The 13,334-nt window shown below is 35.7% G+C and overlaps 1 long non-coding RNA gene across 1 annotated transcript; it reads right to left on the reverse strand.

The window, feature by feature from the left end:
* Window positions 1-11,506: 11,506 nt before the first annotated feature.
* On the reverse strand, window positions 11,507-13,033 carry LOC134667653 (uncharacterized). The gene is made up of 3 exons (XR_010098671.1): window positions 12,889-13,033; window positions 12,592-12,671; window positions 11,507-11,691 (listed from the first exon to the last, which is right to left on the reverse strand). It is a non-coding gene; the product is annotated as an uncharacterized LOC134667653 (long non-coding RNA).
* Window positions 13,034-13,334: the final 301 nt, after the last annotated feature.

The raw sequence follows: 13,334 nt of genomic DNA on the forward strand, positions 1-13,334 counted from the left end.
AATTTCAGTAGGAGTAGCAGAGAAAACGGTATTATTGCTTGTCCTTATCGCAGTCTCACTTTTTGTTTGTTCCCCACCAAAAATGTTGTATTGTTAATGGTGGGCAACAAATAACCCGACCGAATTAAGTAGATTGTCTTTGGTATGTTGTCAGGAATGTTAAAACGTGTTTTTAATATGTCGCTTTGCGTATGTTTTGTCCCTCACGGAGGCACGCGTATAGCTCATCTATGTAATACTAGGTCTATGTAGTAGAAGAGCCGGCCGCAAATTTTCTAACCGACTTGATACCACGATGAAATGCACAATGGTTTCCAATAAAAGTGATGCTAAGTCCGAATTCGATAGTCTGCCACGGCGGAACTTGCCGAAAGTACGAAAAAGAAGGCCACTTCCGGTGCGAAAAAAGGGGGCTGATTTAACCCATCTGATACCGAAATAATAGTTATGGCAGCAGTTAGAAATTTACATGTAGACACATAAAAGCGAAGTCTGCCAGTATTTTTTTTGCCGGAAGTGCTTGGCAGACGCTCTCAAAGGTGGCCAGCGGGACCCCTAATTTAACCCATCTGATACCACCATGAAACCAATTCCAGTCGGTAGGTATGAACCCTCATGTCAGGAATATATAAGTCTGCCAAGGCTTTTCCTGCCGAAACACCTTGGCAGACGAGATTATGTAAGCAAGGTCGGCATCGGTTACCCTACACTAACCCATCTGATACCACCATGAAACCAATTCCAGTCGGTAGGTACGAACCCCCATTTTAGGAATATATAAGTCTGCCAAGGTTTTTCCTGCCGAAACACCTTGGCAGACGAGATTATAAACAAGATGACCATCGGTTACCGTACACTAACCCATCTGATACCGCCATGAAACCAATTCCAGTCGGTAGGTATGAACCCTCATTTCAGGAATATATAAGTCTGCCAAGGCTTTTCCTGCCGTAACACCATGGCAGACGAGATTATGTAAGCAAGGTCGGCATCGGTTACCCTACACTAACCCATCTGATACCACCATGAAACCAATTCCAGTTGGTAGGTATGAACCCCCATTTTAGAAATATATAAGTCTGCCAAGGTTTTTCCTGCCGAAACACCTTGGCAGACGAGATTATAAGCAAGATGACCATCGGTTACCGTACAGTAACCCATCTGATACCACCATGAAACCAATTCTAGTCGGTAGGTATGAACCCTCATTTCAGGAATTTATAAGTCTGCCAAGGCCTTTCCTGCCGAAACACCTTGACAGACGAGATTATGTAAGCAGTATCCACATACGAGGGATCCGTATTTTGGGATTATACAGATTACGGACATTATTAATAGCTGTAGGCTTATTTATTACTTTATGCTTATACATATTTGTATATTATTATGTTATTAATAAAATATATTTATAATTTATTAAACCTAAACTTAATACATTGGGAATTCATTACCTGCTTACGGCAGTAGTAGGGATAAGTGGGTCAGTTCTGGCTCACTGAGCCAGGCCAACAGTCCCTCCCCCTTTTTTCCCTTGTTGAGGCCCTGCAACCTTGCCTTGAACCCAAACTAATGTCATTGTAGCTCGAATCTAACCTAAACTATTTTTATTGCTTTAAGAATATTTCAATTATCTACTTTTGCAAAGTTAAAGGTTGAAATCTCTATTTCGCAAAATGGGATTTTAATGTGACTTTAATGTATGTGCAGTCTACTTAGTAATTGGGTTTAAAGATATAAAAACACACATTTTATTTCCTATCCTAAGTATCCTATCCTAAGTTTATTCAAATAATATTCTGAACATATATAGTAATTAGACTGGTCATATTTTTCATAAAATCGATTTCGACTGGCAAATCATATTACTTTTTCGAAACCGGGTTTTTTAACCTAATTAGACCCCCGCTGAATCCGATCCGGTTGCTCGATCGAAATCTTGACCGGAAGTGAGATATTTGACATTAAAGGTCCGTTTTTTTCGTTTTTCGTAAATAACTCTTAAACGGTGGTGTATAGCAAAAAATATTCTATTACATAAGTAATATGCATAAAATTGCCTACAAGAAAGATTCAGTACAATTTTTCGCTAGGATCAATATTAAAAGAGATTTTAACGCGGGAAATTTAATTATAATCACTTCTAAGGTCCCGTTTTTTAGGTTTTCGTAAATAACTCATAAACGGTGGCCAATATCAAAAAATGTTGTTAGACGTTAATAATCTACACAAAATTTTTAACAAAAAAGATTCAGTACACTTTTTGCAGGGATCAATATTTAAAAAGATAATAAAGAGGGAAAATTAATTATACTAAATTCTAAGGTTCCTTGTTTTTATTTTTTCGTTAATAATTTGAAAAGTAAAAAATCTTATACATAAATAATAAACGTAAAATTTCCTACAAGAAACATGCAGTACACTTTTCGCTAGGATCAATATTTAAAAAGACAAAGCAGCGGGTAAGTTAATTATACTCAATTTTAAAGTCCCTTTTTAGTTTTTTGTAAATAACTCGTAAACGGTGTCCCATAGCGAAATAGGTTTTGAAGAATAAATTATCTACATAAAATTTCCTCCAAAAAACATCTAGAACACTTTTCTCTATGATCAATATTTCAAGCGATATTAAAGGAAGAAAGTTAATTACAATCAGTTCACAGGTCACAATTTTTTAGTTTTTCGTAAATAACTCGTAAACGGTGGCCCGTTGCAAAACAATATTCTACATAAATATTAAACATAAAAGTGTCCACAAAAAAGGTTCTGTACACTTTTTCGCTACGATCAATATTTAAAGAGGTATTAAAGGGGGTAAGTTAATTATAATCAATTTCCAGGTCCCTATTTTTAGGATTTCGCAAATGACTCGTAAAATAAGGCTCATAGCAAAATAAGTTCTTAATGTTCTTGTAAATAAATAATCGATATAAAATTTTCTACGAAAGACATATGGAACACTTTTCTCTTTTTAGGGTTCCGTACCTCAAAATGAATAAAAACCGGCCAAGCGCCAGTCGGACTCGCGTTGCAAGGGTTCCGTACATTACCCAATTTTTAACAGTGTATTTTATATATGTTAAACGCGAGTGAATTGCTTTTAAAAAACCTGTAGGGATCGGTTCAAAAACTAAGTAATGTCCGACTCGCGCTGGACTGCATTATTCAAATAGGTTTTCCTGTCATCTATAGATTCTATTCTGTATATCTTTTCAAAATTTTAGACCCAGTAGTATCGGAGATAAAGCCCCCTTCCCCAAAATAAAACATTAAAATACAAAAAAATACCACCCCCCCCCCCCCTTTATCTCCGAAACTACTGGGTCTAAATTTTGAAAATAAAATTAAAATAAAATAGTTCTTTACCTATATAGACGTAAACCTAAAAATAGGAACCTGGAAATTGATTATAATTAACTTACCCCCTTTAATACCTCTTTAAATATTGATCGTAGCGAAAAAGTGTACAGAACCTTTTTTGTGGACAATTTTATGTTTAATATTTATGTAGAATATTGTTTTGCAACGGGCCACCGTTTACGAGTTATTTACGAAAAACTAAAAAAAAGTGACCTGTGAACTGATTGTAATTAACTTTCTTCCTTTAATATCGCTTGAAATATTGATCCTAGAGAAAAGTGTTCTAGATGTTTTTTGGAGGAAATTTTATGTAGATAATTTATTCTTCAAAACCTATTTCGCTATGGGACACCGTTTACGAGTTATTTACAAAAAACTAAAAAGGGACTTTAAAATTGAGTATAATTAACTTACCCGCTGCTTTGTCTTTTTAAATATTGATCCTAGCGAAAAGTGTACTGCATGTTTCTTGTAGGAAATTTTACGTTTATTATTTATGTATAAGATTTTTTACTTTTCAAATTATTAACGAAAAAATAAAAACAAGGAACCTTAGAATTTAGTATAATTAATTTTCCCTCTTTATTATCTTTTTAAATATTGATCCCTGCAAAAAGTGTACTGAATCTTTTTTGTTAAAAATTTTGTGTAGATTATTAACGTCTAACAACATTTTTTGATATTGGCCACCGTTTATGAGTTATTTACGAAAACCTAAAAAACGGGACCTTAGAAGTGATTATAATTAAATTTCCCGCGTTAAAATCTCTTTTAATATTGATCCTAGCGAAAAATTGTACTGAATCTTTCTTGTAGGCAATTTTATGCATATTACTTATGTAATAGAATATTTTTTGCTATACACCACCGTTTAAGAGTTATTTACGAAAAACGAAAAAAACGGACCTTTAATGTCAAATATCTCACTTCCGGTCAAGATTTCGATCGAGCAACCGGATCGGATTCAGCGGGGGTCTAATTAGGTTAAAAAACCCGGTTTCGAAAAAGTAATATGATTTGCCAGTCGCATCAAGAAGGAGAGCGATTTTGAATTTTTTTGTCTAGTATAAATATCATTACTTATTCTGTGTACAGTGGAGAAAACGAATGAAATCATGCAATTTGATTTTGCTATTTTTAAATAAAGAGTAACTAAACAGTATTTTCCACAGTTGTTGGTAATGATACCATCTCTTACAATTTCTCTTCATGAACATTTTATGATACCTAACCTTCCAGTTTTCGCCCGAATTAATCAAAAAATTCACCAACTCCATTTACACCAACCAAATAGAAAACGGGTCCGTGTCCGAATTCGCGATCTCGAGTCCGGGTCCGCGTCCGGGTCCAGGTTCAGGTAGAAGTCGAATTCAAAATCTTGCTTGTTTTGCCAGTGGGGTAACTTGCTTAACAATCAATTAGAAAAAGACAAGTCGTCGAGGAGTTCCGTTCTGATCACCATCAGCAATACCACTTCATCAAATGCCACTGTTCTTAATGTAAATCCTTGTTTGCCTGATGAAAATACAAGAGTCACTATACAATGCCATTAAGATTTGTAGAGTTCCCTCGATTCCTTATGGATCCCATCATCAGAACTTGAGCTTCACGAAAATATGACTTAAAAATCTAACGTGCTTAACAAACATAACGAAGAGGACAAATCCCCAAACATGAGCTATGCGTCGTTGAAGAGTTCCATTCTGATCATCATCAGCAGTTTCACTTCATCAAATGTCACAATTCTGAATGTAAATGCTTGGTTTGTTTAAAATCCACCAGTATCATATATGTTAGGGTGGTTCAAAAAACATTTTTTTTTCCTAAGGGGCACCCCCTTATTTTGTTACACTTATTATGTTGATAAATTGAGATTATAGTTGAGATAAATTAAGAAACTTGGTGTATAAGTTTCTTAATTTATCTCAACTTTCCGGTTTTTTTATTGTTAGATTGTTTTGTCCTCCTCCTTGCTACTTGATATAGTTTTAAGTATAATAATCACTAGCGAGAGCTACCCGCTCCGGCTTCGCACGGGTTAACAAATTATACATACACCTAAACCTTCCTGAAGAATCACTCTGTTGATAGGTGAAAACCGCATGAAAATCCGTCCAGTAGTTTTTGAGTTTATCGCGAACATACAAACAAACACACATACGGACAGACGCGGCGGGGGACTTTGTTTCATAATATGTAGTGATATATTTCATAACCATAAAACTACCACATTTTTAACAAACTAAGGAGAACAAATTCAATATTTTCACAAGTCATATAAATTATCTGAAGTGGTAAGTTAGTCATTTCTATATAAGAAATGACTAACTTACCACTTCAGATAATTTAACAGTAATATCATCAATATGATATTAAACAAAGCACCATTCGCTCCGGACGCCGCCGGCTCCATTTATATTTCATTTTTTAATGCAAAAGGCACCAAGGAAGATCCGCGGGTAAATTTAATGGCGAAAACGATGTCCATATTTTGTTATTTTGGTATAATTATAAGAATTATCACTAGGTATTAGGTATTAGAGAACTAAAATTAGCTACAACGACGTACGAACGAACAAAATAAATAAAAATATGTCACAATCATAATTTGTCAGTCCGAAGTCGCTTACAAATAATGTCAATAAAAAGTATTGCAAATTCAAATCGTTATAATTTACATCTACATGTTTATTTTACCTATGCAAATTATACTTACTTTTTATTTAATAAACTTGAAACTTATTGAAATGATCATATATTGTGTACGCTACAGTATTATATTTCAATAATATTTTAGTCACTAAAGGATTACTGTTTATAAGCAAGCTTCGTAAATGCCTGTCTGGTATACAGAGTGCGTACCGCGATCCATGTTCGTCATGTTGCCTCCCTGTCACACTTACGTAGGAATTTACAAGTGCAACAGAGAAGCAACTTTTCTTCATTTGAGACATTTTGAGTTTTGTATGTCGGCGAGCAGGCGAGCACCTAGCGCCTCGTGCCATCCAGGGACTCTTTTGCAAGTTGTGAGGAGCGTTGAGTTTTTGAGGTTCGCGAGTGAATTTGAAAGGATAAGAGTTTTTTTGAAATTTGAAGTGTGTGAATGATTTGTGTGGCAAGAGGTGTTTGTGATGCGCACGAGTAAATGAGTAAAATGAATAGAGGAGTGAAGTAAGACATTTTTGAGTTGAGTGGTACAAATGAGGTGCCTCGCGAGTGAGCGACTCAACACTACTATACAAGGTGGTGCTTAACCACGTTGAAATTTTGTATGTTGTTTGAAACCCAACAAAAAGAGTAATTATGATTCAGAATTTTATTTAAAATATCTGGTTTCACACTATTTGCACATGTGATGTATAAGTTTTGAAGTAGAAAAACATTTTCTTACAAAATAATATCTTTTAAATCACACTTTCAAATAATGTGAAAACTATTACTTACATAAAAAAAAAAATAGTAACTTATTTATTTTTTTGATTTCAGACAATTTGAAAAATTTCAATGTGTTTGAGCACCCCCTTGTAGTTAAGATTGCAAGATGCTTGGCGTATTTTGTCAACATAATAAGTGTAACAAAATGAGGGGGTGCCGCTTCTTCTAGCTAGAGTTTGAATTTTTCCCATACAAACGTGAACCACCCTTACAAGATTTGAAGAGTGCCCTCGATTCCTCATAAATCTCACCATCAGAACTGGGTTTTGACAAAGAGGGAACCAATCTGTATGTATATACTTACAAGTTACAACTCAACTAAAAAAATAATTTTCAAAATCGATCCCAAAATGACGGAGATATCAAACATTAAAAAACCGAATTAATACCTCCTTTTTAGGGTTCCGTAGCCAAATGGCAAAAAACGGAACCCTTATAGATTTGTCATGTCTGTCTGTCTGTCCGTCCGTATGTCACAGCCACTTTTTTCCGAAACTATAAGAACTGTTGAAACTTGGTAAGTAGATGTATTCTGTGAACCGCATTAAGATTTCAACACAAAAATAGAAAAAAAAATAAATAAATTTTGGGGGTCCCCCATACTTAGAACTGAAACTTAAAATGTCTTTTTCATTAAACCCATACGTGTGGGGTATCTATGGATAGGTCTTCAAATATGATACAATACAATACAATACTTTTTATTGCACGCCTCACATACACTTAGTTTACAATAAATGGACAATAACATAAAAAAACCGGGCAAGTGCGAGTCGGACTTGCGCATGAAGGATTCCGTACCATAATGCAAAAAAAAACAAAAAAAAAGCAAAAAACTGACCCCTCCCGACGTTGCTTAACTTTGGTCAAAAATCACGTTTGTTGTATGGGAGCCCCATTTAAATCTTTATTTTATTCTGTTTTTACTATTTGTTGTTATAGCGGCAACAGAAATACATCATCTGTGAAAATTTCAACTCTCTAGCTATCTCGGTTCGTGAGATACAGCCTGCCCAGCCTGGTGACAGACGGACGGACGGACGGACGGACAGCGAAGTCTTAGTAATAGTGTCCCGTTTTACCCTTTGGGTACGGAACCCTAAAAAGACAATAGAGGTAACAACAGGCGGTCTTATCGCTTATGATATTGAGGTTTCTAATATCATTTATTTCTAAACTGAATAGTTTGCGCGAGAGACACTTCCAAAGTGGTAAAATGTGTGCACCCTCCCCTCCCCCTTTAACTTCTAAAATAAATTTAACTTCGCACTGAATGATGACATCGTACGGGGCTTAAAGCCCCCGTAACGCAGTGAACGTGTTAAAGTCACATTAAAATTCCATTTTTCGAAATAGAGATTTCAACATTTAACTTTGCAAAAGTAGATAATTGAAATATTCTAAAAGCAATAAAAATAAATTAGGTTAGATTCGAGCTACAATGACATTAGTTTGGGTTCAAGGCAAGGTTGCAGGGCCTCAACAAGGGAAAAAAGGGGGAGGGACTGTTGGCCTGGCTCAGTGAGCCAGAACTGACCCACTTATCCCTACTACTGCCGTAAGCAGGTAATGAATTCCCAATGTTTTAAGTTTAGGTTTAATAAATTATAAATATATTTTATTAATAACATAATAATATACAAATATGTATAAGCATAAAGTAATAAATAAGCCTACAGCTATTAATAATGTCCGTAATCTGTATAATCCCAAAATACGGATCCCTCGTATGTGGATGCTGCTTACATAATCTCGTCTGTCAAGGTGTTTCGGCAGGAAAGGCCTTGGCAGACTTATAAATTCCTGAAATGAGGGTTCATACCTACCGACTAGAATTGGTTTCATGGTGGTATCAGATGGGTTACTGTACGGTAACCGATGGTCATCTTGCTTATAATCTCGTCTGCCAAGGTGTTTCGGCAGGAAAAACCTTGGCAGACTTATATATTTCTAAAATGGGGGTTCATACCTACCAACTGGAATTGGTTTCATGGTGGTATCAGATGGGTTAGTGTAGGGTAACCGATGCCGACCTTGCTTACATAATCTCGTCTGCCATGGTGTTACGGCAGGAAAAGCCTTGGCAGACTTATATATTCCTGAAATGAGGGTTCATACCTACCGACTGGAATTGGTTTCATGACGGTATCAGATGGGTTAGTGTACGGTAACCGATGGTCATCTTGTTTATAATCTCGTCTGCCAAGGTGTTTCGGCAGGAAAAACCTTGGCAGACTTATATATTCCTAAAATGGGGGTTCGTACCTACCGACTGGAATTGGTTTCATGGTGGTATCAGATGGGTTAGTGTAGGGTAACCGATGCCGACCTTGCTTACATAATCTCGTCTGCCAAGGTGTTTCGGCAGGAAAAGCCTTGGCAGACTTATATATTCCTGACATGAGGGTTCATACCTACCGACTGGAATTGGTTTCATGGTGGTATCAGATGGGTTAAATTAGGGGTCCCGCTGGCCACCTTTGAGAGCGTCTGCCAAGCACTTCCGGCAAAAAAAATACTGGCAGACTTCGCTTTTATGTGTCTACATGTAAATTTCTAACTGCTGCCATAACTATTATTTCGGTATCAGATGGGTTAAATCAGCCCCCTTTTTTCGCACCGGAAGTGGCCTTCTTTTTCGTACTTTCGGCAAGTTCCGCCGTGGCAGACTATCGAATTCGGACTTAGCATCACTTTTATGGGAAACCATTGTGCATTTCATCGTGGTATCAAGTCGGTTAGAAAATTTGCGGCCGGCTCTTCTACTACTTAATGCTATTATTTTAATTAACCTCTATTAGTATCTTGCCCTTTATTCTCAATCGAAGCTCTATCTAAACGCATCTCATTTCGGCGATCTTCCTTTGTGAGTGTTTATTTTTTGTCTATCATTCGAAGTTTGTTGTTAATTTTTGACCGATTATTTGTTTCATTGCTTGAGGCTCTGGTAATGACTTTGTCAAAATGCATCTTAATTCAAACGCGTTCTAACATTTTTTCAGTTATTAAAGCCGACAATAATTTTATTCATTGTCTGTGCAAAGTCTGCGCTTTTTCTGCCCTGACGTTTCTTTGATTTATAACGGCTTCTTTAGAAAAACACCAAGACTTAAAACACCAACGTGACGGGTAGAATAATCACTCTTAAACGTTAGAAGGCAAGAGTGCAAATTGGCTGTAATTTTTCTTAACCCGAGTTCGCAGTGCCAAGCTGTGGGCTTCAGGAATGATTCACATTATGAAATTATGACCTTTATGTGTACTGCAATAGGAAGGAACTTCGCGTGAGGTCTTTGTGAGAGGTTTTCCGCGCAGTGATATATGCATTTATGCACGGGAAAGAACATGTCCCATTAGTTAAAACACATGCGCATGTCTGGCACAATTTTTACTTTATGCATAATATGTAAGAATAGTAAGAATTTCACTTCAAACACATTAATCTAATGTATAAATGAAAATAAAATAACTATTATTCGAACGTCAACTTTCGATGGTGCATAAATAAGTTATAATTATATATAAAAAATTATCAGAATATAATCAAATATAGGTATAAAATGATTCAGTAAGCTTTGGAATTTTCCAGGAGGAATGTCGAAGTAAACTTTGAGGTCCGGAAAGAAGGTTCGTGATCATGCCATGAAAAATATTCCTTGGTCAAAAGTTGAACGTAGTTCCCTAAAATGGCCACTTAAACTTAGTTTGAATTGCATTAACTACCATAAAAGTCAAGTTGGATTCGATTTAAAAGAGAATGAGTAATGTCGTTTATCTTGAAATTTATTGCTTCTCTAGTTATAAAAACTTGAGCACTTAAGATTTAACACATGAAATCAATAAAATTGACGGAAATTCAATAGGTTATTTGGCACACATTTTGAGAAAATTGTCTCGACCACGGTGTGTGAGACTGACTTTTTATACGAACAGATTAACATTAAGAGTGGCAACAGTTATTTAGTCGTAAATATACCAGCAAAACAATATCATTTTTATGAACCTATGGAATAAACTATGGAATGAACTATTTGAACTTTTTTATAGGTTATTTCATGAACCGGTAACTTCATTTTATGACCAAGTTTCATTACTTTCCGTTGCTTATGAAGCTTTTAAAGCCATAGGGTCGGTTGCACCAAACTGTCTGTCACCGTTAAAGTATTTGCTATATTTTGTCGTAATGGAAGTTTCATAGTTCACTGCTGAGTGACGTTGATCAGTCCGTCAACTGTGGTTGATGCAACCGGCCCATATTCTGTTCTTGAGACATTGGGCCCGATTCGGATTTGGAAATAGACATCTATTAGATATCTTTTAGACATCACCAAGATACGATAACGATATGTTTAAGATCTAACCTGTCAAATTTTACATTTCCGCGATTCCGGAGATACTCTTGAACGATTTCCACAGGACTTAGAGATCCAATTCACATCTTAGATATCTTACACTATCTGATGTAAAAGTGACATTAGTTGCCCGAAATGCGCTGCAAAAGAGAACTAATAGTTGATATCTAAACTATAACGTATCTAGAATGGATCTAGTACGTGTCGTCTCTTGTGAATATCTTGAAGTTCGAATACGGCATCATTAATGACAGTTAAAATAAATCTTGCGAGATTCGATTCTCGGACGTGGAAGCTGGAACATCTTTTAAATTAAGTAATACGAACAGGAAAAGCAAGGAATTATTTACACCAAAACATAGAAACTCATACTTTTCATTTATGTTTTATTCAAAACGTGTTAGCAAATGATTGTCTTCTGATACGATTTTCTCTTTGGATAAATGGGCTATCGTAATGTGTGAAGTATCTTTTTACCGGAAGGTCCCCTTCTTTCATTTTTATCACCTCGTTGTATAATTCACCGGCTAAGGAATGCGTAGAGGGGCTGCAAATTTTGCAATAAATAATAAGTTTAATTAATAAAAACACTATAATGGGGTTCACTATAATGTCCAGCGGCCCCGACACGATCAGTTGCGATTTAAATCTCATATTTTCAATAAATTATAAATATTCAACCGAGCCACATATATTTTCAGAAAAGAAAATAAAAACGGGGGGGTGTAAAAAACCGGACAAGTGCGAGTCGGACACGCCCACCGAGGGTTCCGTACTTTTTAGTATTTGTTGTTATAGCGGCAACAGAAATACATCATCTGTGAAAATTTCAACTGTCTAGCTATCACGGTTCGTGAGATACAGCCTGGTGACAGACGGACGGACAGCGGAGCCTTAGTAATAGGGTCCCGTTTTACCCTTGGGTACGGAACCCTAAGAAAATTAACAATCCTAATTGACCATTAGCAATACTGTTCAAAGCGATTACCTATCAATCGCAGTTAAGTGATTGAAGGCAAATGTAAGAAAACATCAATTTCAATTTCATTTTTGTCAAGCTAATGTTAAATTTGTAGGACAGAAAAAGAAGATAAGAAACGAATTGATTTATTGTATATTCAATTTCACCTAATAATGTAGGTTTGACTATCTCTATGGTTTCTTTTATGCAAACTAAACTCATTGCAAACCCACCAAACATACCAAAAAGACCCTCAATATCAACAACTTAATTCAGAATAAGGCCACATTAATATGCACAAGTAGAGTTGTTGAATAAATTGGCCTAATTCCAATAATGGCCATATAAATACGGGAACGTTCTTGGTAGTTAAGATTGGGCTTTTTTTCGTGGTCTCTAGCTCCGGTTAGCAACGGGAGACGTAAAACGAACAAATTACATACCTACTTTACATAAATGAGTAACTAATTAGGTATGTTTACTGACCTTATAGAAATGTATTGTACATGTTCAAAAAATGACAAGAAACTGTTGCTGGCTTGGCATAATGAGTTTTGAAACGTAATCTGCAACATATTTTTTATTACAAGATAGTTATCTATATCTATACACACTATAGGAACTTTGTTCTACCACTCTTAAACAGATTTATATGGACTTTTAATAAGAGTTCAATATTGCAAGTCTTAAGTCTATTACCGTTTAAACCAACAAAGAAAATTCGACTCCAAATATAAATGACTTTTAATAAGAGTCCAATGTTGCAAATCTTAAATCTATTACCGTTAAAACCAACAAACAAAATTCGACTCCAAATATGAATGCTTTCCGCTTCATTTGTTTAACAACTTATACGAACACATGCTATTTCACAACTCGACTCACTCAATATGATTGCAGTAGGTATAAGCAAATTTTATGTTCAGTTTCACATTTTATGACTTAGCTTGGCAGTTTGTTTCGAAATGCAGTGACATCATACTATAAGCCACCAGATAAGGAAGTTTTATTACCAGATAAATAATTTTTGGTGACCTTTTCGAGCATTGCATCAACAGAAACGTGTAAGAACCGTATTATTCATAACAGAGAAATGTTTACCAAGTAAAAGCACTTAGGTACCAGATCTTAAGTAAAAGCATGTCTCCGTATAGACCAGATCGGGTAATGTTGGCCCCATTTCTAGCTCAACACTCTTAGGGTCTCTGCCCACTACACCGTATCATACC

This window comes from Cydia fagiglandana, chromosome 9 (assembly GCF_963556715.1).
Source record: "Cydia fagiglandana chromosome 9, ilCydFagi1.1, whole genome shotgun sequence".
In the NCBI taxonomy this organism is placed as follows: domain Eukaryota; kingdom Metazoa; phylum Arthropoda; class Insecta; order Lepidoptera; family Tortricidae; genus Cydia; species Cydia fagiglandana.